At 34.9% G+C, this 25,282-nt stretch overlaps 1 protein-coding gene across 2 annotated transcripts in view; it reads right to left on the bottom strand.

The window, feature by feature from the left end:
- The window catches only part of LOC131439095 (uncharacterized), a 64,468-nt gene that overhangs the window by 27,008 nt on the left and 12,178 nt on the right, over window positions 1-25,282 (bottom strand). The window contains exon 1 of one of the 2 annotated variants that reach the window (XM_058609708.1): window positions 5,606-5,905. The exons of the other annotated variant lie outside the window; for it this stretch is intronic. The gene's annotated coding sequence lies outside the window, so the exon portion shown is untranslated. Of the gene's footprint in view, window positions 1-5,605; window positions 5,906-25,282 lie in introns of those variants that run through there. 2 annotated transcript variants of the gene reach the window in all.

The raw sequence follows: 25,282 nt of genomic DNA, 5'->3' as shown, positions 1-25,282 counted from the left end.
ACACATATCGACTTAGATTGAGTATTGCTGTAGAAAAACCGTATACCAGTTACCAATTATTTAAAAAAAATATAAGCCATACTTGACGAAAAAAAACATAGTCGTTTTGTCTTTAATGCAAAATAAATGTCTTGACAAGTTATATCTCGTAAATCGTATTCTAGAATATGTCCTAAAAATTACCGATCCATGGATATGGAGTCATCTCAGATTTAAGATGGTCATTCTAGATATTTGTATTTTTATGCGAAATCGTTTGATTCAACAAATAACATGAAAATCCGAAGCAATCTCAGAGAAAAGCCAGAAAACATTCCTGAAAAGGAGCACTTTAACTCTGCCTAAACACTTTAGGAAATCCATTTTTCAGAAATGTGAAACGAGATTTCTTTCGTAAAAAATTTACTGATTGTACAAAAATAAAACGCGAACACGAAGTTATTGCATCCTTCACAACTGGCGGAAATTTTTGTCCCTCTGAACAAGAATCTTTCAATGACACGTATGAGAATAGTGTCAAAATTATCATTGAAATGTTTCATTTGCCATAGTCCCATAGTATATGACATTTTCATATCTGTAGACACAATGCTGGAATTTATAAAACTGACCGACCGTCTCTTGCCGGTTTTAGTGCATCACAGTAAAAAATCACCATTTTGTTGCTATTTAGCTTCATATCTCTATTCTTCGAGTTCTATCGGAGAATGAATGAGTGCCCATTTAGACATACTCTAAGCTCGATATTTTGATTGTGATTTAATCGTTGTTTGGTAAATGTATTCTACGAATTTATATAATTTATCGCCGTGGGTTTAGAATTAGAGTCGAAATTAGATGACAATTCAAATGAAAATGTTTGATTTAACCTCCATCCATTTAAAAGAATTCAAAGCAGTGTTAGAACTTGAGCTTGATCGAGTATTGGTAGCACATGAATTTGTAGCTCCGTTACTGATCGGGATCAGCTGAAATATATTGATAGTCCAACAATTGTTGCTACTAGAGGTCGTCTATACTACTGCGCAGTCTTTAGTTGCGACATAGTATGTTTCGCGTTGAGGATGCTTATTTATTAGAACTGAATTAACAGGTACTAAATGTAAGCTAAAAGGTAATTGTTTCATGCTATCATAGAATGAGCAAGGACTACTAAAAACTTTTCTAATTGAAAATAGTTTCTTCAGAAGGAACGATTCAATATGATTTATGCAAATTAGAGCCTTGAAAGACGAGAAATAGCATAAGGTGAAAAAAAAAGAATTTTGTAAGATCGAACAATAGATAAGAAAGAATTTTACCTAAAAATTAGGAATAAATATTAAAACGAATATTGTGGGTTGAACAAAGTGTTAGTTTAGTAAAAAGAGTCTCCAGATTTGAAACATTGATTCAATCTGGATACCCTCGGCATCTTGGAGCTAAGGCAGTGTGTCTTATTAAATAAATAAAATAAATGATTGAAACTGGTAATCGAAAGTAGGAAAAAAGAAACTCTCGCCATTGTCATCTTTTACGACATGGAAGAACTATTTCGGCTGGTCCTATCCGGAGTTAGATAATAGGTACTGTCAAGCTCCTAGTGAATCCCAGTCCATAAAAAATTCATTGCAGTGTTAGAGCTTGAGCTGGAGCGACCACCCCTGGTTGCTACTCCATGACTGATCGGGATTAGCTAAAATTGTACAGGTAATTTCTAGATGATCCGACCTGGGACTGGCAAATCATCCTTCAATGTATATCTTCTGGTAACCACAGAATTCATTGATAAGTACCGTCGCCGACCACGCCCGAACGAAGATCGTCTAAGGAATAGGAAGGGATGTTAGTCCAACACTAGTTGTTACTAGAAGCCGTATATACTACAAGTGTAGCGGGATAAGGATATTTGTTAGTTCAAATTTCAGTAATGGTAGTATTTAAACAAGTATCTATGTTATCTTTGTTATTAACTTTGTAATATTAACGGATCTTTGCCATAGTTGATTTTATAATCTTAAAAGACAAGCAATAACATGGAAGAAGAAAAAATATCAAATAAAACTTTTCCCATAATCTAGCCGGAAACTAATAAGTTGAATGATGTTTAATGAAGAGATAATTTAGTAAAATAGAGTAATCAGATATGAAAAGTTGAAAAAATCTGATAATTGAATAGAAAAAGGCACTCCTGCAATTGACGCCTTTTACGACATGGAAGCAGGAACCCTGTGGATTTTTTCTGGATCAATTTTTTTTTCGCCGGATCTAGGCTGGTACTGACCGGAGGAAGACAATAGGTACTCCTCTATCTCCCAGTGGACCCCAGTCCCTCCATAAAAAAATTCGAAGTATTGTTAGAATTCAAAAACGGTGTAAGAGTTACTGCTTTAGTGTTATAAACAGCTAGTTTAAATCGATTTTAATTAATATCGGATTGTTTTTATTAAAAAACAAAACATGCTTCAAGGAAACACTTGGTGTTGTAAATGAAGAAATCATCGAAATCTTTGAAGAAAATAAAACCATTAACAATTTGAAATCTTAAACACAGCCATTTAATATCGGAACCGAAATCCGGATCCAGATAGAATTCAATAGCTACCTATGGGACCATCAGATCTTTCATTTGAATTTAGGTTTGTGACAATGAGCCATCTTTGGAAAATCGAAGTGAGTTTTGTTTTGCAGGTTTCTGGAATACACATTAGAACAGTTTTGGGACTAGTTTCGAATTTTTCTTACGTTTACATGGAGGCATGTAATTATTAATGCTCTTCACCCTGCAATTTCGGAACAGGAATCGGGACTGGGACTTTGACGTTTCATTTGAATTCTAAGACATTTGACATAAAAAAAATTTCCGAAGCCTCAGAGAATCAATTTATCTTAGAAAAATATTTTTTTCGAGATGACACTACACACCTAGAAAAAATCGAGTAAATTTAAGTCTTCTGTGACCGACATATTCGAGCGTTAAAATTAACTCATTTATACAGGTGATCTAACACATATTTAATGCATTCTGATATATTTTTAAGTGCTGAAACATGTAAATTTACACTCCTGCTTTAAAAGCTGGCTGTGTTTGATACATATTTAAATCATTACTGCATAATTCAGTTATTTTACGAATTACGTTATTATGAATTGTGTCATATGTGGATTTCTGTCAGTTGTAAGTTTCATAATTTTTTGCTGTGTAGATCTCGACGTTTTATGACATTTGGTATCAAAATAAAATTTTTGATTTTGGAAATTTTATGTACACACCCCCACCCCGCCACAACCCTAACACTTATCCATATTCGATATATTTTTTTTCACAGGGACGTTTTTTTAGGTGTTCACACTTTTGAGCACTACCGCCTTACGAATTTTTTCTTTGTTTCGATTATAGAGGTTTTAACCTTAAGGTCATTCGCCTCTTCGGGCCAGAAAAACTTTCTGACCCTATGTGCGGGGTTGGGAATCGAACCCAGGCGGGCTGCGTGAAAGGCATCGACTTACCCATCACACTATACTCGTCCCCCGCCTTGCGAAATTGGACATTACCTCAAAATGCTAGCTCTCTAGTATAGAATCATTACATGGCTAATACTACGATCCTATTGTTACTAAGAATCCTTCCAGATCGGGGCTCGAGTGTACGACAATTGGCTTTTAAGACCAGAGCCCTATGCATTGAACCGCCAACCCGAAACTAATTGAAGTCAGTTCCATTTTAGTGCATTTCAATCGTTACTTCGAAGCCGGGTATCAATGAAGACAATGGGGGGTTAATTTGACCATGCATGAGATTTACAAATTTTTAACAATTAAATATTTGATTCCTTTCGCGATTCAAATGATCACATTCCACATTGGTTTGCAAAAATCGGATTAGCTTCGAGGGAACATTTTGCGATCTCGACTATCTGAATCGTATAGTAGATAACAATTGGTCCTCCAAGCCTCGGGTGAAATGTCGGTTTTGAGAAAGGCGAAAAAGGGGGTATATTTGCGGAGACATATATGAAAGGCACAGGGATTATATCGAAAGTGCCCAATTTCTGTCTACGTGGTTTATGAACTGTACCATAATCTGAATCATAATATATCCACTATCTAAAATACAGTTCAACTTGTACGATTAACATAACTAGCAAAAGCTAATTGTATAAAAGCTACTTGTAATTCCGCACTCGATTCTGATTTAATTCATTAGAATTCATTTAACCTGGAATCCATGAATGAACCATTATTTTTTTCAAGCCTTTTCTAAAATTGTTGCACAACAACTGTCAATAACATGAGCGTCTCTGATAAGATTTCAAATCTGTTAGAAATAAATTAAATTGTCATTTTCTTCATGCAATATACTGCCCATACTTGCATATCAGTCCCATATGGAAATTCGGCATGTCGAGAAAAACACGATCGAAATTTTATTTCCAATTTTTTTTATATTTATTTTGCTACCTAATGCTAAATCATGGTATTATTACATGGAATATCAGTAATACACCTTTGCTATTCCAATATGGCAACAAATGAAATTATTGAAATTTGCACTGAATTGGAATGACATGCGGGTACTTTGCTTATGGAATATTTTTTCACATTCAAAACTTTAATTGCAATTTCTGAGAGTATATTGAGCATAGATTTCATTCCTCAGGCTAACTCAAAATTGGCGAAAATCGATATGGGACTGATATGCGAGTATGGGCAGTATAGTTGCGTTAAATAATGAACAGTCTAAGACACAAATCTGCACATAACCAGGGGAACGCCTACTCTCAGCCAGTCTGTACTGAATTCTATAGTTTCTAATTATCAACGTTCTATAGTAATCGGTCCAGGAGCCGGAGTTGTTCAACCGATTTCAAGAGTAGAATTAACTGAATAATTGAGATTCTGGTGCGGGCGGAACTTGATCTCATCGTTCAAAAGCTTAAAAGTCAAGCCCAGTGGCTGAAAAACTTTTCATGCATTTTCGATTTTAAGTTAAACATCACTCTGTACGTATACTTTCTATCATAATACAAACATGATGGAATTCAAACTTCATTTGAAATTCTGAAAAAATATCTTTAAAGCGTTCCGACCTTTCTTTCGATTTACTGACCGACTGAGCACGCACACTTGACATGCCGGTCGATAGCACGTGTTTTTCGGGCCGGTCGCTTAACCGTCGCGAAAAAAAAATTCCATGACTAGCAGGCGATTTCACACATACACTGCGAAAAAGCCAATTTGAGGTAAATCAAACCATCGCTATATGACGAATTCGTCTGTTCAAAGTCCGAATGCTTCGCGGTCCAGTGTGATGAAAAACGTGACGCAGCAGGGAGAATAATTTTTCGACCTGCATGCGTTTATTTGCTTTCCGTTTTAGTGCCTTTGAGAAACGGTTGATCACGGTGTCATCATTCGAAACTGAGGTAGTAGGTTCAATTTTCAACCATTCATGTCCGAATTTCAAACAAAATGTATTTTTGTATTTTATCCCCTCATACTAGCGATACCACACACTAAGATTAAATCAGACTGACTTCTGAATAAGCGATCAAGTTCACCGCATTTATCGTTAACTACGCAGCGATTCGTCTGTTTATTCACATTCTCGTGACATTCTTCTTACCAAGAGTCTAGCCAATGTGTGCGTCAAATGCAAATTTCGCACCGTCGCGTGACCACCGCCACCGAATGTAATTGGTATGCAGTTTGCACTTGCACTTCTCCGTCGGAATGACGTTCTAAGACACGATTTGATTAAGATACGGCGCAGTTTCTTGGTACAAAACCGGTGAGAGATTTCTCCTATGTACTCGTATTTGAACTTCGATACTATTTACTGAATAGAATAAGTTTGCTAAGTGTCAATTGGTTTTAGTTTCACGACTTCAGAGCACAACCACTTTCAACGACAGTCCGGTATAAACTGAAACCACTAGTCGAGATGCGCCGTTTTACAAGAAGCGCGAAGAATTTTGTCGTATCAGTCACAAAAAAATATGTAAATACAGTTGGCTACTCAGCAGTATGGTAACGTGTGTCTTGATCGATTTTGTAGAAAAGTATTGTCAGTGTAACTTCAGAAAAAATAATTCCCTATAAGTCTGATCACGAGCAATTTTGAAATCTTATCTGTTTTCTAATTAAAATTAAAATCGTGAACGTACTACCAAACACTGGACTGTACCTTCATACAATACGCGGAAAGGTACTGAACTGTTGTTCTACCGTTCATTGCAAGGGGGAATTATCTGAAGAGTGCCTTAACTCGTACTCCTCTGCGGACCCTTGCGCCTTTTGGCTCTAGAAGCGCGAATGTACATAAGTATATAGATATAGAACGATAAATGTGCCAACAAATGGAGCACAGTTAGGGGCCTACAGGAACTTGAGCGACGATTCGCAAAACGATGCACTCTGTATGAGAATTGCGAAGAAAATAACAAAAATTGAAATTCGGCTAGAAATTGTCTAATTCCAGCTAATTAAAGTGTAGTAGATAAGCTAATTTACTCGCTTGATTGGAATCGGTTATGAACTATGGATAAATCGTCACCCAATTTTTTTTTAAATTACTTCAGATCGTATCGCATCGTTCTGCAATCATTGTAATTGAGTACGTCAATAACACTGCATGCTCAGCCCATGGTAAACAGGAGCTAAAGTGATACAGTGAATCTAGAACTGTACAGTCGACAGTTTTTCTTCCATTCATTCTTTTCAATTAACCGGCAGGGCTAAAAATAGCATTCTACATTTCTCTGCGGAACGATTTAGACGTACCTTTTAGCACTCGCTTAATATATGTATATATACTTGCTGATAGTGGGGTCGGTTTGTTGTCGCAGTTAGCCGTCACAGTTTACACTTACCGGGTCCACTCATACTATACTAGTTTTATGTAAGATAAACGAAATGATTTACACTCGAACCTTGACAATGATTCTTGATACTGATTGGTATAATAAGGTAAAGGAATGAGTGATGATCGTCGTAGACGTGGACAAGTAATTATCAACATGGTGAGAACTCGTATCCGATGTTCTTTTTATAAAAAACCTAAACCGTACCACAGGGTGTCTGTTAGATAGAGCAACGGAAAGGATGCAAACATTCACTATACATGAAACTAAACGTACCATTCTTTATTCATCATCTAATAACTAGCTATCAATACATTCATCACTCTTCTACTCGTAAGCTGTGTACGACCATCAACGAAAAAGTATTAACAAGTTCCTATCTTGAACTTTTCCATAAGTCTACGATTTGATCAATATCGCGTTATATGTTAGTAGCTAAATGAGAGTGTGCAAACAGGCTTGCACTCAACAGCTCATGGGACGAATTGAATCGATAGAAAGTTCTTCAAGTAGTACCAGTTAGCATTGAAATGTTAAAGAATATTTAACAGTTGTTGCGTTATCGCGATGATTAGCGTTGTTGTTTTATTTTCCAAATTGATTATAATTTTTTGAAACTATTTAACTAAGTTGTTGACCCTGCTTATGTCGGAAATTGATATCTATTAACATTCTTGTTTTAACAAATTTTATCCGATGTAAGGTAATTAAGGTAGTTTCTAAGCCAACTGCAGTTGAAACCATACTTTTCGAATCGGAACTGGGTTGAGTTCAGCTTCAAATTTCGCATATAAAATTATTACATATTCCTGTCTGTGTCAAATATCTATTACTAGAAGCTATAACAGGATCTATTATGAATTACAAGGATTGCTAATTAATACGTTTGAGGTAAATTGGAGTGTCGGTAACAGGTAAACATACATTTAATATATATAATTTAATACATTCAAACGGATACATATAAATTTATGACGAAGGTGGACTGAAAACATGCTCTAGCTGCGGACGCAAATTGTGTTTTGCCTTTCTCTATAAAAAGAATTGCTAGATATTAGAATTGCTGGAAAAAACAACTTTCATACGAAGCCTCGGAGACCCAGAGTATTATTTACCTTTCGATGAGATCGGATCTGCATTTTTAAAAGATTCTAAGAGATGACTGAACTGATTTCAACAAACTTAGGCTCGTTTAAAAGCCACTATTGAATTGTGAATCGAAAATCAAGTGGCTGTGATTTCTGGTTCCGGAGATATAATCTTATACGAGGCGTAACTGACAAAACGCGTTGTTTTTTACCGTTCAAGATGACAGAACCGATTTTAACAAGCTTAGGCTCGTTTGAAAACTATTATAAAATTGTGGATTAAGTTTGAAAATCAAATAGCTGTCACTTCCAGTTACGGAGATATAATGGTATAAGTGACGTACCTTCCTTAAAGGCACAACCGATTACAATCAATGCTTATGTTGATTTAAAAAAAATTTAAAAATTTTCGAAGTATATCATCTAATTAGAAGTAACCATGCAGTATTCCGAAGTTACTTTAATTGTTAATTTTAGATACTCCCCGGCAATGATGTCTAGTAATAAAAAGCAATTCAAATCCTGATTCAAACTTTCTCAAATTATAAGTTACACGAAGAATATTGAACCAAATAATCACAAATAACGCCAATTCACAAACCATCTTTTTAAATCTATTGCAAAGGTTATAAATATTATGAGTTTTTTAAGAACATCGATAAATCGGAAGCCACTATGTCGAAACTTTCAATATTATTTATTAATCTTATTCATTTATTGCAAGCGTGGATTAAAAATAAACTATGGATTTTTTAATGTTATTACTCTTCATCAGATACTGCAACATTGTAAATTTTATGTAAAAATATTCGTCATTTATGTTTTGGTACCACGTGGGTACCGGTTTGTGCAGAAGTGCACATGACTGTTTTGATTGTTTTACGTTTCTCATTCAGCTCATCAGTTCATTAGCAGATTATGTTGACTGCTAATGCCACCTCGCAGATCAACATAATCCGCTAAGCAGACGTAAAGTCATTGCTGTTTACAATGCACTTATTTACACCAAAGTGCTACGTCTATCCTGACGTCTCTGGCGAAAACGAATTTACGACTTTATGGCCACAAACATATTTTAGTCATTTAGGTTTTGGTACCTCGTGGGTTGTTGATCCGCGATGTGGCATTAGCAGTCAACATAATCGGCTAATGCACTGATGAGCTGAATGCGAAACGTAAAACAATAAAAAAAAATCCGGTTGTTTCTGAGATACGGTTGCTCTAGGTGAGACATTTTATTTTCGCAGAGGTAAACGGTGTGCATTGTAAGTTGTTCTTGAACAAAAAATATTATAGATTTTTTGTTTGTTATTTTGAGTTCTCTATGGGACGTCGTTGTTGTTTTTTAAAGATTTTTACAAAAACTAATTTGTTTAAAAAGTGGGATAATTTTTTTTTGTTACAGTTTTCGAAACGGTGTTCTATTCAAAATTTAACACGCTTAATTTCATATAAAGGGTTATTGTACAAACAGTCATCTCATTGGTGGATCTTTGTTTCGGCTCTAAGAAGCAATTGCACTGAAAAGAGTAGATCGAAAATTATTCAATACCTTATGATAAAAAAGAACCGGAATTTTCATTTTCTCTCAACGTTGGCAACACTTTTATACACATTCTGTCAAATTTTGACGCATATCGTACGATTAGTTTTTGTTTGGCGTCTATACAAAGAAGTTGAAAAATTTTCGTGTTACGATTTTTATAATGGATGAAAATTTAGAACAACGGCTCGCCTTCGAAGCGCCATTCGGTCGATTGTTGTGCGGTTTCGACGTCATATTCATAGATCCACACCTCATCACCAGTTATGATGCATTCGATGAATGTGGGATCACTATCTGCGTTGGAAATCACCTCTTTGGCCACATCAACACGACGCTGTTTTTGAATGAAATACAGCTTTTTTGGCACCAGCCGAGAAGCGACGCATTTCAAACCCAAAACATCAGTTTAAATGTGTTCGGCTGACCCATAAGAGATGTCCAATAACACAGCAATCTCTCTAATCGGTACAGAACGATTTTGCAACACGATTTGCTTCGTTGATTCAATGTTTTCTTCAGTAACAGATGTTGTTGGGCGGCCAGGGATCTCATCATGATCCAAGCTTGTACGACCACCTTTGAAGCGTTTATACCACTCGTATGCCTGTGTTTTTCCTAGACACGATTCACCAAAGGCCTTCAACATTTTCAACGTTAACGGAACACTTAAATTCATTTGCAACACAAAATTTGATACACGCACGTTGTTCTAAATTTTCATCCATTATAAAAATCGTAACACGAAAATTTTTCAACTTCTTTGTATAGACGCCAAACAAAAACTAATCGTACGATATGCGTCAAAATTTGACAGAATGTGTATAAAAGTGTTGCCAACGTTGAGAGAAGAAAAGTTTACCGATTGGACAAGCGCGAGAATTTTAAAATGAAAATTCCGGTTCTTTTTTTATCATAAGTTACATATTCAAACTAAACGTTCAGGAATCAAACTAATCGTTTCGTTTTTGACTCATCAGTGCATTACCGAATTGTGTTGAACTGTTAATGCAACCTCTGCATTCAACATAAACCGCTAAATAGACGCGAAGTAAATGCTTTATGCATCTCGCTTATTCTGCACCAAAGCGCTACGTCTAATAATGTTTATGTTGAACCGTGAAGTGACATAAGATGTGCACCATAAACTGCTCATGCACTGATGAGTCGATGACTAATAAAATTTGTCGTGTGCACTCTGCCCAAACCGGCTCCCGTACTTCGTAAAGTATTTTATTTCTTTATAATTATGTGAGTAATGAATAGCAAATAGTAAACTAGTGAGCTTCGGCTTTTTTAGAAAGAACATTTTCAAAATTCATAGTTTTTCATACTCAACTTGACGTCAACGAGACTATTACTGAGTACGATCGGTTAGAGATTTCTGCTAAACTACAGGAAAATGTTTTATCTATGTAGATCAATCTAATTGAAAACAAACCCTTTATAATTGATGCAATTTCAGGTTTGTTTTTTTTTCTTTACAAAAGTATTGTAGACATTTTTCAATTATATTGGCTGTTGATCACTATCACCGCATTACACGGTACCGAAATATTTATAGCTTCCATTCATGCCTGTCGATAGAAAGTTCGAATCAACAACACATTTGCGTGCTAAGTACAAATTAAACAGAGTTTTTAATCTATTTGTTTTCTAAATCGATTTACTCGCGAGTCTCAGGCCTAAATCTGAAATTCATGAGGTTGTAGCAATGGATACCGAAGTGATCCGTATCGCCAATAAGAGGGCGGAAGAGAGACTTGAAACTCATCCCTTCGCTACTGTTTTCTGCCAGAAACGTTTGGGAACTGACATATCATAATAGTTATGTTATCATCATATCATAACAAGTTCAAAATTCGTTAATTGATCGACAAAAAATTTTTTAACACTGCAATCCGGTATATATAACTTCCACGGTATCAGTGGGCGTGAAAAGCAAAACAGTAAAACCGCACGCAATACTGTGAATTTATAGCACGAGGCGATATCGTGCAAGTGAAAGTGTCACGCTCGTGGTTCCACTGTGAACTTTTTGGGATGGGAAGAAATAATTTGATTTACGTTCGTTTGGTACGTTTGTTGACCTACTTCAAGAAAAAAGAATCGGGTAACAGAAAATTGACAGCGTTCAATCTACAGTCTGGGCTGAATATTGTGAATCTTGTTATGAGCTTTTTAAGATATTTGGGGTTAGAGCGAATGCTTTTTTGAATTATACCAAAAAATGTGTAATGTAATTTACAAACATAAGAAGACTTATTGACTTTCATTGCGCACGTAAAGCGAAATTTAAGAATCGTATGAAAACATAGAATTTTTCCTAGCTGAAGTGATAGTTAAATGAAATAATGCAAAAAATTCAAAAAATATATTTAAAAAATCTCATAATGCAACTATAAATAACCTCTAGCTGGGAGAAGAGATGTGTCTGAAGAAATTGGCGTCAAATCCAAATAATTGTTGAATCAATAACATTATTTCCCATTCTTTATCCGGTCGGTGTCTCCAACATTCGTTATGATCAATCTATTCGATCACTTCCATCATCTGTGAGTTCAGGGCACGCGTGTACCTGTTTTGAGCTTGCAAAAATTGAAACTGCCAGGAGCACACATTTGCTGTTGAGTTAACAACGATGAATGGAAGTTTCCATCCAGTGTTGTTTCGTATTCCAATTATGCCGCTGATTATAGGGTGGATGTATCAGTCTTTTCGGTTTAGTTTAGAATTTCGAAAGATATTGAATTCCTTTTTCATAAAAATTTTGATACCTAATTTAAGTAAAGCTTGACGTCTGTTTAGCAGTTCAAGTTGAAATGACGAATTAGTTTAATTAATCAATACTATTTAACAAATTTTTAATCACTGAAAATTTTAATTCACTGATGGTTCAGTTCACCCGCATACATTCTGGTGTGATTGATTCTAAGCATTAAATAAAACGGATCGATTAAATACGTTTCGATTTCGAATCATACTTATATTTAACAAGACATTGGTTTTAAATGAAGAGCTTAGAAGCAGCAATTGCAAAAAATGCAGTTATTGGCTCGAGTTCCATTTTGTTTAAATTTGCATCCATATAAAGTTCAGGAGATGCATTGGATAGAATGATATCTGTGAATAAAATTCTCTGATTATACCTGGTTTTCTAGATTGATTGAAAATAATTCCAAAGATCTGATTCTAAGAAAAACAAACTGAAAGGATCAGCCATATTAGATTGCTCGAGCTCTTGATTTGGAACAATATTACCAAAAATTTGAATGACTGATCATTTCTATAAGTCAGTTCAATCAGTCGTCATAATACTCAATTATCGATAAATGTATACTTATGTAATTTGGTTTATTAAAGTAAAGTTCGTCCATAACTGTATATCGATTCGTACGAGCGTCACAACGAAAATCTTTCAGTTTTTGTGTAAAATTTCGAAAAACACTAGACACGCGGATCAAGAAAATACACTGTTGGTCATTATTTGTATTTGTTTTGTATACGACGAACTAAGCAGCCAAAATTTATGCATTCAGCAGCCAAAATTTATGCATTTATATTTATATATAGTGCTTGCAATCCCGTGCACTTAGATTTGGGTATTTAACCGTGTTCCTTCAATAAAAATTTGAAATTAATCTTGAGCATTCACGAGCTATTTTTAATTCTTCCAATTCCCAAGCTTATCAAACACAGTTCGACAAAATCTTGGGATTTCACATCTTATAAGATGCACACAAATGGAGCGTTGTATTTCATACAAATTTATATTCAAAAACATGAAAAATTGTGTTATTTGAAAATTAACATGTCTTGAATTCGAATGAAATAAAAAACAAAAGATCGATAGCAGCAGCGTGACTTGAGCCGAGAAACACCAGATCACAAGCACTTCGGTTACTCGACTGGACCGCTGAGCTCATACCTGTTCATTGAATCATTGATAAATATAAATCCATACAGCGGCACTTGGTAGCCGGGTGCAAATTACACTCGGAGCATGTAAAATTCTGTGCGAATGGAACATTGCGTCATTTTAAAAATTTAGTAGCTGTGAATTGTATCGTTTGTAGAATTCTGTCACCCGTAAAATCCATTATTTTTTTCTGTGAAGGCACACAGTTCCAAAAACATAACATATAAGATGCACTTAAATGGAGCGTTGTGTTTCACACAAATTTATATGCAAGAACATGTAAAATTGTGTGATTTAAAAATTACACGACTTGAAAACGAATGGAATAAAAACCAAACGTCAACAGCAACTGCGCGACTTGAACAAAGAACCATCAGATCACTAAGCACTCCAGTCAATCGACTGAGCCACAGAAGCACATAGCTGCTTAATGAATAATTGATACATATAAACGCAAACAGCGTCACTTCGTAGCCAACACACCTAGAAAATATCGTGTAAATTTACCTCTTCTAAGACCGATATATATGAGCGTCAAAAATGACTCATTTTTACAGTAGATCTAACACATATTTAATGCATTCTGACATATCTTTAAGTGTTAAGGCATGTAAATTTACTCGTCTGCTTTGAAAGTAGTGTATGTTCGACACATACGTAAATCATTCTTGTAAAATTCAGCGAGTTTTCGAATTACGTTCTTATGATTTGAGTCATATGCGGATTTACGTAACCGGTAAATTTCACTATTTTTTTATTGTGAAGTGCAAATTACACTAGGAGCCAGTAAATTTCTGCACGAATGGAATATTGCGTTATTTGACAAGTTAAGTTATTATGAATCGTATCGTTTGTAGGATTTTGTCACCTGTAAAACTCACCATTTTTTTCTGTGAAACAAACGAATGTTTCGCGTGAGTGAAGCATTAGCAATAAATTCGCTGATATTGATATTGATATTTAGCTGGCAAAATAAGACACTGTTCGTTATTGTTAAAAATTCATCCAAATGTACAAGAAAATAAGTGGTTTTATCCATTCAAATCGATGCGTAGAACTATTTCCAAACAGTTGGTGAAATAATATTACAAATCGAAATAAAATTGACTGAGCTATAAATGTTCGAAGCCTGACCATTTTTCTGTACGTTTACTTCCTTGAGTTTCTAATCTGCACAACAATTCATTAATTCTCTGTTCAATTACAATCTGTTCAACGAAATCATGTTTTCTCCCAACATTATCGTTTCTGTTTTGGTATCCCGCAACGAAAGTTTGTATGCCCTCGGCATCTTAGAGCTAAGGTTGTGTACCTTAGTAAATATATTGTTAAATAAAAAAAAATCAATGTCGAATGGTGGCCAATGCCTGCAATGCCATAAATTTTATCTGTGTAGTTTTACTCGCTTTTTCGATTTACCCATAACTAGTTTCTATGATTTTGTAAAATCCGAAGAAATTGTTCAGTTAATCAAATTTCTGCAATGATCTATGATTTGATAAAAAAGCTTTGGTGGAACGGCTTTTGGTGGAATGAGCTTGACTTTCCTCCTACACTTTTTATCGTTTGCGTTACAATTCTCTTATCTCAGCTTTTCGCTTGAGGTTTGATACCGATTGTAAATAGACAAGGTCTGTGCCTTTCTTATGGCAATCTTAGTGAAGGAGAGTAAAGACATTTCTTGGACCCATTAGACATTTCGGAACAACGCTCGACGGTTACGTTCCTATGCTATTGACAATATATTAGTTTTATTACTAGAGATTTAGGCCTGCTGTGATGATTGGAGTCGTATTTTTTTTTCAAAAGTAATGCATAGTTTTTGCGTAAAAAGAATATATCTTTGTTTTTCAGGTAGAATAAAATTCCCTGCAATTTATTGATTTTTCAGGGTTTTTTTTAATCATCGAGACTCTGATCATAGCAGATTGGATCAGAATGATTCTGACTGTGCTTGAGTAGTTTTTTATTCGATCATAACTCGAACAGTTAGGGACAGGCGACGCGGAATTAGTCGCAAGTGAAGGTAGTGGATATGTCCTATGTACAAATTACGAACTATCTACTATGGATGTTGTTTGCATTTGTAATATTTGACTTAAGTAAATATTTTTCACATTCCGTTTCTAACATTCAATTATTTCATTGAATATTTTGATATATGTATTCTGGTTATATAATGATTCCTCTAAAACTTTTCTATAAAAGCCGCCAGGTCACGCTAGCAGTTCAACATAAACTGCTACGCACTGAAGAGTCAAAGACAAAAAATAAAATCAATTACTTCTATAAATTTAAGTTAAAGCCGGGTAGAAATAAACGATATAAATAAATAAATATAAAGTTAGTTCCGGCAGTTGGCATTTGTGCTACAGGCAAAAACTGCCATTTATATAGAATTGTATAACCTATTTACGGAGTAATTAAGATGTAATACAGCTCAAATATTGATCCGAAACAGCACGTATAAAAAGGATATAAAAATGTTGTGCATTGGCTTATGCAGATTCATCTACGACTTTCGTTAGGTGGAAACAAAACGTTCGTGCATGAGCTTTTATATTTTGGGATCGTGAGTCAGTGACCCGCTTTAAAGCATTACAAAAAAAAACTTAAATTGAGCGCATTAAGCCCATTTTTAGTCACTTTCTGGTGTAGAGATTATATCTTTTAAACGATGTGAATTGATAAAATTCCGATTTACGTAATAAAATTCTACGCAACTGATACTGTAGCAGTCTGATTAAAGGGTTTACTCTGAAATAAACCTGACTAATCAACCTAATACAATCCGAATACGTGAAACACAAAAATGCTGGAATAGTAGACATGCGAGAAGCGCATGTTCTGACATGGGTGCAAGAAACCAGTAAATCCAATTGACCCATAGTAAGATAATGATATTATCTGCAAGCAGCATACATCTGCTATTTCAGTCATAGGATTGGGTTAGTTAAGTGACGAAAGAAAGCTATAGTTGGCGACGGTACCAATTAGTGAAAATTGATTAAATTACCCTTGGTAATTATATTGTTATAGACTGTTTTTGATATTGTGATACTAGAACGTGTTTGGTTGAAATGAATATTTTTCAATATAGAAATATAGAAATGAATGATTAGCCAACGTGTAATGACATTGTAATATTTTTGTTATATACAAACGACTATTTCTTTATATTTCTTGAGTTTCTATTCGAATGAAAACAAAGATTAAATTTCCGCTGGTTTCAGAATGTCCATAAAAATAACTAAACTATATGACTAACCCAGTGAAATGATCACTGTGTTCAGTTCAAAATAAGAGAAATAAATATAAAATATCGTTTTTATATAGGCGAAAGTAAAATTCTAATTCTGAACTATTTATTTCCATCTGCATGCACGATCAATTAATATTTTCCTGCTGGTAGTTATCGCTTTCACATGCCACAATTCGCAGTATATGCGTGATCTCACTACTCAATTGATATTTGACAGTTTTAACCTAATTTATTCCAACGACTTGCTAAAACTGCTCTAGCGTGCAGAACAACCAAATTACACGACAGACCAATTTCAATTATTTCGTAATAAAGCCTATCAAGATACCGAACCCTCTAATTTGCTGCTCGTGGATGCGATATCTCATCTAAACCAGAAAATATCTGGTGCAAATCATCCACCAGTCGTACGCTAACTGTCATCATCACTATTGCCGAAAATTGCATGTCAAAAACTTGGCCGTTCACGATGGTAGCGGTTGTTGATTGCATTGATCAAGCGCTCGCTACACGCTCGTACAACAAGGGGACAAACTCTGAATGGCAAAGTAATAATTCTAATAAAATTTCCAGATAGGGTAGAGTGAGAAAAAAACTCGTTCGGCATACCTGATGCCCTTGATTACCCTTGGCAGTGGCAAACGGATTGGAACGTCCTCAACTCAGTGCTGTGTTATGTATCGCAGTTCAACAGTTACATGTCAATGTCAGTGAAAAATTCGGCTTGCGAGAATTTTATCAAATTTAACTTATCGCTTAAAGGTTCATGCTTTCAGAACAGCTGAATTAAGGAAGAGCTTTCAAATAATATTTTTTTAATGAATTCATTCATAAAAGTATAATTACGCGAAATACGAAAATACACTGATGTCGTATATTGCGCGTAATCGAATTTTTTTTGGCATACACTAAGGACAATGGAATTCACATTGACATTGAATTTTGAACAAAAGAGAAATGTAGATCAATATTACTATTTTAAAAATTGTCACGTTCACGGAAAATGTAAATCACCCTTTCTGAACAAACAAAGTTGAGTCTCGCATCAATGAACATGTAAATATCTTAGCACGCCCGTTTTCCTGTGGAATGAAGCGTTGTGTATATAACTTTGTCAGAAGCTACTTGAAATAAGTCGCAAAACATGGCGTCGTATTACATCCGTTACGTAAACAAAATGCAAGATTCACGATCTGCCATGTAGGAATGTATTATAACTGGAATAGTTCGGTTTATTGTGTTGTTCTTACAGCACTACCTACAATAATTTTATCAAATTAATTATATATCATAATTATCATTCAGGTTTCAGCAAATAAGCCTAACTTGCTGGTAAACTATGACGAATAGAGTATAAATTTTCACACCGAAAGTGCTATTTTTCCTTTTATCGTTATGAACTAGCATTTACAGTCAGCTCTGCGTTCGTGGGAATTCCACTTTAAGGATCAAATGTAAACCAAGTTGTGTTGGTAATTTGTGTAGTACGCACATTGTATTTGGTACGTATGTCATAGATCTATGGATTTATATATGCAGTGCGACCAGTTTATCAAAGTGGTTTGAACGATTGAGTTTGAAACTATCTTTTATAGCAACAATTTATTCATTAATGAATGTTAAGCCTGACTTTGTGGATGAAATATCAATTTTGATAAATTTTTACTAATGTTTGATGGAAAATTGCTCACATTTTATGAATGTAGATTTCAATTCCCTAATAAAAAAGTTGGCTACACTGCTTCAATGCATTTGTATAAGATCGCGCCACACAAAATAAACAAAACTAAATATTCTCTGTTAAAAAAGTAGTTTTCCGGAAAAATAAGTAGTTATACGCCAACCTTCCATATCCATTGCTTTTCGCGTGTTAAATTGAAGGTTCCTATTCTGCGAGATTACTAATAGAAGGTACGTAAATCTTTATTTCGCAATAATTTCTGCAAGGGAAAATCCGTATAGGAATGTGTTCGTTGCTAATCAAATGTGTTAGTGGTAGTAAATTGAAACTGAAATAATATTTCTCGAGCAGTTTTCAGAAAAACGGAAGAGTTTTACACTCAAATTTTCGCTTTTCTGGAACTTCAATTCTAAGCAGAATGAACTGATTTGTTTTTTTTGCGACCATATGGAAGATTTATTGATTAGAATCAGGAAAATAAGTGCAAGATTGTTTTTACGCACCCATTGTTGACATTACTCATACGCTCTTTAAAGTGAACGTTGACAGTTGGTTTATTGACAGTTTTTTAAAAAAAAACGCGAGATATGCTCATACTTTTAAAGCAGCTGATTTAGGCAAGAGCTTTCAAGCGTGTGCCTAATAATGTTTTAAACTACTTCTTCAACTTCACTTCGTTTTTTAACTCCTTAGAGGTACTGCGAGGTTTTGTCTTCTTCATGGACCTAAAATTTCCGATTGGACCAGGATAAACTCTTGAGGTACGTAAACTACAGGTTGGACGTCTGGCTTCTAAGACATTAAGGATATTATTATTGTTTCTGGAGTCGATTATTATTGTCAATTTGCTCATTGATTAATTTCAGGAGTCGATTATTCATGTCAATTTGCTCATTGATTAATTTCAAATGTAACAAAGATCTGATCAGTTGCAACTCATCAACAGATCGCTGTCCTGAAAAAGAATTTGTCAGCAAATCTGATCAGTGGGAAACCATCCAGACGGTCTCAGAAGTTGCAAATCTGGATTTAGCGAGATAGAACTTCTTCCTCGGCATCTATTTGCTGTTGGCGTCGATGTACAACTCGTCATCTACAACGAACCGTGAACCACTGCCGCAATCAGTTTCTAAGACTCAATACAAGTTAAATACAGTCAGGAATGTTTGAAAACTATGTACGTTTTCGTTTAAGAAAACTAAAACTGACCGAGGGAAGTCTCGTCAAATACTTTTCCCGAAACTGTGTTGGGTTCGCACTTAGCAACGGAAATGTGAGTTAACCCGATATATAAATCAGGTTTGAAACTTACTCGAATTTCACTTCAATGACATTGGAACATTGAAACTGAGTTCAAACAAATGGTTTGACAGCAGTCAGGATGAAAACTGTGTTAGGCTTAACATCAAGCTAAAACGACACATCATAATTTAAGCATGGTATTTTCTTTCTCTTTCTACCAGGAAATAACTCTAAGATATTTTGAAAAATTAACAGATTTAAAAATGTTGAATTTGTTTGAATTCTGTCCATTTACTGTGGTGAAAAAATAATCTTTTACTTTGCTTCAAATTTTAACACGAATTCTAGAACTATTCTTGTTTTCACAAAAACCCAATATTATCATCGACGAAATCGTGCGAAAGTTTGAAGAACACTCTGTTTCGATCCAACTATTGGTGTAATAATTACTCATAAGTAATAAAAACTCAGTTTATTGGCACTTCAACCAACAAAACTAAAAAAATAAAGGGTGATTTTTTTGCTGGTATGTTTTTGGAAACACTGTTTTTGACAGATAACGCGTGAATCGTGTCTTGTGTCATTGTAAAACTTGTGTCATTGTAAAACTTTTTAGTTTGGTATATTATTTAATCATGAATCGACTTACGAACGAATAACGTTGGTGAATGGACGCTGGCAAAGATGAAGGAAGATTCACTTTTTTATCGAAAAATTGTGTTTAACGACGAAGCTCATTTCTGGAAAAAATACGTCAAAAAGCAAAATTATCGCATCTGGAGTGAGGACCAGCTAAAAACATTGCAAGAGCTACTAATAGATCACAAAAAAGTCACTGTTTGGTGTGGATTATGGGCCGGTGGCATCATCGGGCCGTACTTCTTCAAAGGCGACAATGAGTCGAACGTTACTGTGAATGCCGAGCGCTACCGTGTGATGATTGATGATTTCATTCCCAGAATGGAAGAATTGGACATGCCTGACTTGTAGTTTCAACAAGACGGTACCACATCCCACACGCCACGCGAAACAATGACCAAATTGAAAGCCGCCTTCGGTGAACAGTTCATCTCACGTTTTGGGCCCGTTAATTGGCCGCCTAGATCGTGTGATTAATCGCCTTTGGACTATTTCTTGTGAAGCCATGTTAAGGCTCATGTCTACAAGGATAAACTAGCATTCGTGAAATACCGACCGATATGTTGGAGTGAGTGTGCCAAAATTGGACTTGGATTTAATCTAAAGCGTAGCCGTGTGCTTAAAATCGTCTTCAAACATTAAATTGTATAGATCTTTCTATCGATTCCAATAATGATTGAAAATCAAATCCTATACCTCTTAAAAAATCACTGTTTAGAATTTGAAAACCATTTTTGAAGATTTCGTGCGTATTTTTGGTAACAATATACCGATAGACACGACGGATAATTCTGTATAAAATGTTCGAAACGACGAATGTAACAATGAGAGATTATCTTTGTTTACTTTCTCTTTCGATTATTGCGAAATATTCCTGCTTTTTCGGTAATTTCTTCAGTGTAGATTGAAAGATGATAGCTTTAGTTATTATTATCGGTAAGTAATTGGAAAGAAGGATTGCTAAGAGTACCGTAATAATCTAAAGAGATAGTAAACAAAAAGAATCTCTCATTGTTACATTCGTCGTTTTGAAAATTTAATACAGAATTTTGCAGCATGACAATGCTCGCTCACATGTAGCACAGTCGGTAAAATATACTTAAAAACGCACAAATAGGAAATCCTCCCCCACCCGCTGTAAGTCCAGACATTGCTCCTTTCGATTACTAATTGTTTAAGCTTGGCCTGGTTGACCAGCACTCCTCTTATTATGATTACGTCAAAAAATAGATTGATTCGTGGATGGCGGCCAAACCGGTCGAATTTATGAAAAGGGTATTTGTGAGCTACCAGAAAGATGGGAACTACTGGTGGCGATGAACAATACTTTGAATATTGAATTTGAAACCCTATTTGTCAAATTTTAAAATTTCGATAAAAACACTATTTCAAACTTCCACAAAAAAACACCGCACGAGCAAATTCACATCTGTAAAAAATAAACGGAAGAGACTGTAAGTTTGTTATTATTATCACGTTTATCACGTAAACGTGATTCAAACAGTGCAAAACTTTTTATTAATTTTTGGTTGGCTTGATGTAAGGTCGCCATAATTAAGTTTAGTTTTTTGCAATGACTGAGTTAAAACATATATTGGAGAAGCTAAATGAATGAAAAATATTCAGAAAAGATGATTTTTTGGAAAAAGATACCCTCAGAGACAGGACTCGAACCTGCGTTTGAATGAATAAGAATGCAGGTTCGAGACCTGTTTCTCAGCGTATATTTTTCCAAAAAATCATATTTTCTGTTAAGTTTTTCATTTATTTGGCTTCTCCAATATATGTTTCCTCTCAGTCATTGAAAAAACTGAGTGTAAAACTTGTTGCGAGATGACAGTTCAATGCGTAGTGCGCTGATCTTCGTAATTTTGCCTTTCTCTTCAGCAAGGTTAAATAATTGCTGAAAACCCCGACTTTTGAACGGACTCCAGGATACATATCAGTAGTTTCAGCTGTCAAATTGTTGTCATTTCCGGTTATGTTATATTGGTATAAGTGGTGTAACTGACAAAACTTTTTTTTTATGTGGAACACATTTTTTTTCTATATAGGGGTGTAAATAAGAGCCTCAAGGAAAAATACTTCTGACGATCTTTGTAATATTGCCTTTCTCTTTAGCAAGGTTAAAGAATTGCTGAAAAACCCGACTTTTGATCGGACCCCAGGATACATATCAGTAGTTTCAGCTGTCAAATTGTTGTTATTTTCGGCTCCGGAGATATATTGATATAAGTGGTGTAACTGACAAAACGTTTGTTTGATGTGGAACACATCTTTATTTTCTATATAGAGGTGCAAATCAGAAACTCAAGGAAAAATACAAGTAGAAATGTGATCAGGTTTTAAACAATTACAGTTCAGTCTATTTTGTATCAATTATTAATATTATTTCATCATTTAAATATTTCTAAGTTTCGATTTGAATGTATCAAGCCACGTATTTTCAATTATATATGATTGAAATTTTGATTAGTAGCGAGCAGCGACGGTTTAGCGATATATCAAAGGGAAAGCATCGCTCTGATTGGCCAATCGATGCAAAAGCGAAGCTGTTGGAAGCCTGCGAATCTATAAATATAAACAAAATTATAGCTAACGTTTCAGTCCAACGCGTAGCATGCTAGAGGTAGGTTGTTGCTAGACAGCAAGACAAAAAGTGCCGAATTGAAGATTTGAAGCTTTAATTGGTATGCTCTGATCTTGAGTCATGCAAGATCGGATGAAATTCCATGTTATGTCGTTTTGCCTGAGAAATTGACAATTACCCCAGGGTAAATTTTGAGTGCATAAGATTTATTTCTAATTTATATAAGATAAAGTCGATTGATAATGAGAAAAAATTTATCGCTTCAACCGAAAGCGCAGAATGGTAGAGAAACTTATCGCTATAAAAATAAATGCTTGTATACAAAACTTGAACACAAGCTTGGCGAAGAGAATCTTAAATATCGAAATCCGTATCGCAAGTATGCACAAAGATATAATTGCATACATTTGGGATATTTGTGTAATTTCGTGGGCTATAAAACAAATACAAATCAAGACAAACGATGTTCGGTGTTGGTTCTTAATCAAGATCAATCTAAGTAGATTCTCGTGCAATTGCGGATTCAAAAGTGTGACGGTTGATTGAACTGTTTGATAGTAGATCATTTGAAATTTTGGTTGCCTTGTTCCACATCAATGGCTCGAACAACTCCATGGGGCTAAGTCGCATATAAAGTACGATTCAGACCATTCCGTTACCGTCACCAGAATGCCAGCATCCGACAAATTTAGTTTAAAAATGTCTTCACTGGAACGGCCACATTGACGCTTGGAGAACCGCACAGGCTTGACAGAACGTGTGAATCGCTTTTTAATTTTTTTTTCAATCCTTCTTATATAATCAACAGGAAAATTTTTTCAGGTGTATGCTTCTAAAAGCATCCTACAAAATTATTTCCGTTGTATTGGAAATTTATTTTACAAAAAAAAACTAAATTTTCTTAACTTCACAGTCACAGCACTGTGATCAGTCTATGATCATACTGTCATATGAATGGCACCTAACATTTCCAAGTTCTTAAAATATATGACGTCAACTATTCATTGTTGTCTTTTAAAAAGTACACAACAATATGATGGCCGTTTAGTTTAGTTGTTGACGTTGTTTGCATTCATTGGTGCAAGTAACAGTTTACATACTGATGCTTATCAATTCGCGGTTTACAAAATAATAGCAAGTAGGAGATAATGGATTGTGAAATGCCTATGTAGATGGATGTTATAACAGTGTCTTTAATACGATGGTGAGAAAATCATATATCACGTAAACTCGAAAAATAGCACGAGCATGTTCTGTGAATGCATCGGTATTCCAAATGGTTTGGTAGCAATTAGTACTATCAAATAGATATTTCGCAGCTTTCTTCTAAGCCGTCAATTGCAGTTACACTGTTATTCATTTTCTTGTGTTACTAAATTCCGCCATATTAGCAAACTCAATTAAAAATGGGTACTTGGGAAAAGATAAATTGGCGAATGTACGACAAATTTCATTGATGCTCCTTACTTGTATTTCAGAGAAGTGACAAATCGACACCAGTGTGCTAATTACCGGCTATGCACTGAACTGGAACTAATCGAAGCAAATATAAATAAAGGAGCTAACACGAAAGTGACTGCGATTACCCTGTTCGTGTGAGCGCTAAACCACTAAGCATGCTAACTATACGGTTTACAGTTTCAAACGCTGATGTTGCAGAATTATGACTGATAGATCCTTGTTGACAGTACAAAGGTACTGTTTGTTTTTATTTAACTTCAATGTTTTGTATATGAATGAACGATTGCACATCGTTATTCAGAATCTTTGAAATCAGTTACTTATTCTTCGCTATTCCGTACACGTCAAAACACACATGCAGATTCAAAGGGGACTTTCTTCGATCACGGAAACAAAAGGCTCGTTGGAAAATGTGTAAAAATATTGTTTATAAAATCGTAAACAATAAACTGTCAGAACTTCATAACTTGTAAACTATTTGCTGAGGACGGTACATCGTTAAGGATGATTTTCTTGTGAAATTTGAAAAGAAAGTTAAAAGAAAAATAGAAAGAAATTCGTGGTCAGAGCTATATCAATATTATGGTGAACGTAGGCTAATATAGTTTGTGATTTCATTTTGAAAATTACTATAATTTTCGTCATGTCTTCAATTCAGATAATCGTTATTTACGATGTCATTGCTTTGTATGTCGTGGAAATGCCCTCGTTTTTTATTCTATGTAAAATAATGTCTATTAAACAGCGTACGTTGAGTTTATATTTCGGATGATGTTTAAGGCTTTGTATGATACATTTTTTTCTTAATGTTTATGGATTTTTTTATTCATATCAACGATATTGTAAAATATGATATTCAGATTTTCCAAGCTCGGATTGTTCCTGTGGCAAAGCGTGCGATATTATGTAAGTATTGTTAAATAATGTTTCTTTCGTGACTTACTTTCAATATACTAAAAGGGTGATTTTTTTCTGGTATATCTTTGGGAACACTGTTTCTGACAGATCACACATG

Source organism: Malaya genurostris, chromosome 3 (genome assembly GCF_030247185.1).
Source record: "Malaya genurostris strain Urasoe2022 chromosome 3, Malgen_1.1, whole genome shotgun sequence".
Classification (NCBI taxonomy): domain Eukaryota; kingdom Metazoa; phylum Arthropoda; class Insecta; order Diptera; family Culicidae; genus Malaya; species Malaya genurostris.
The sequence above is the reverse complement of the archived record's forward strand: the minus strand, read 5'-3'. Positions and strand labels throughout refer to the sequence as shown.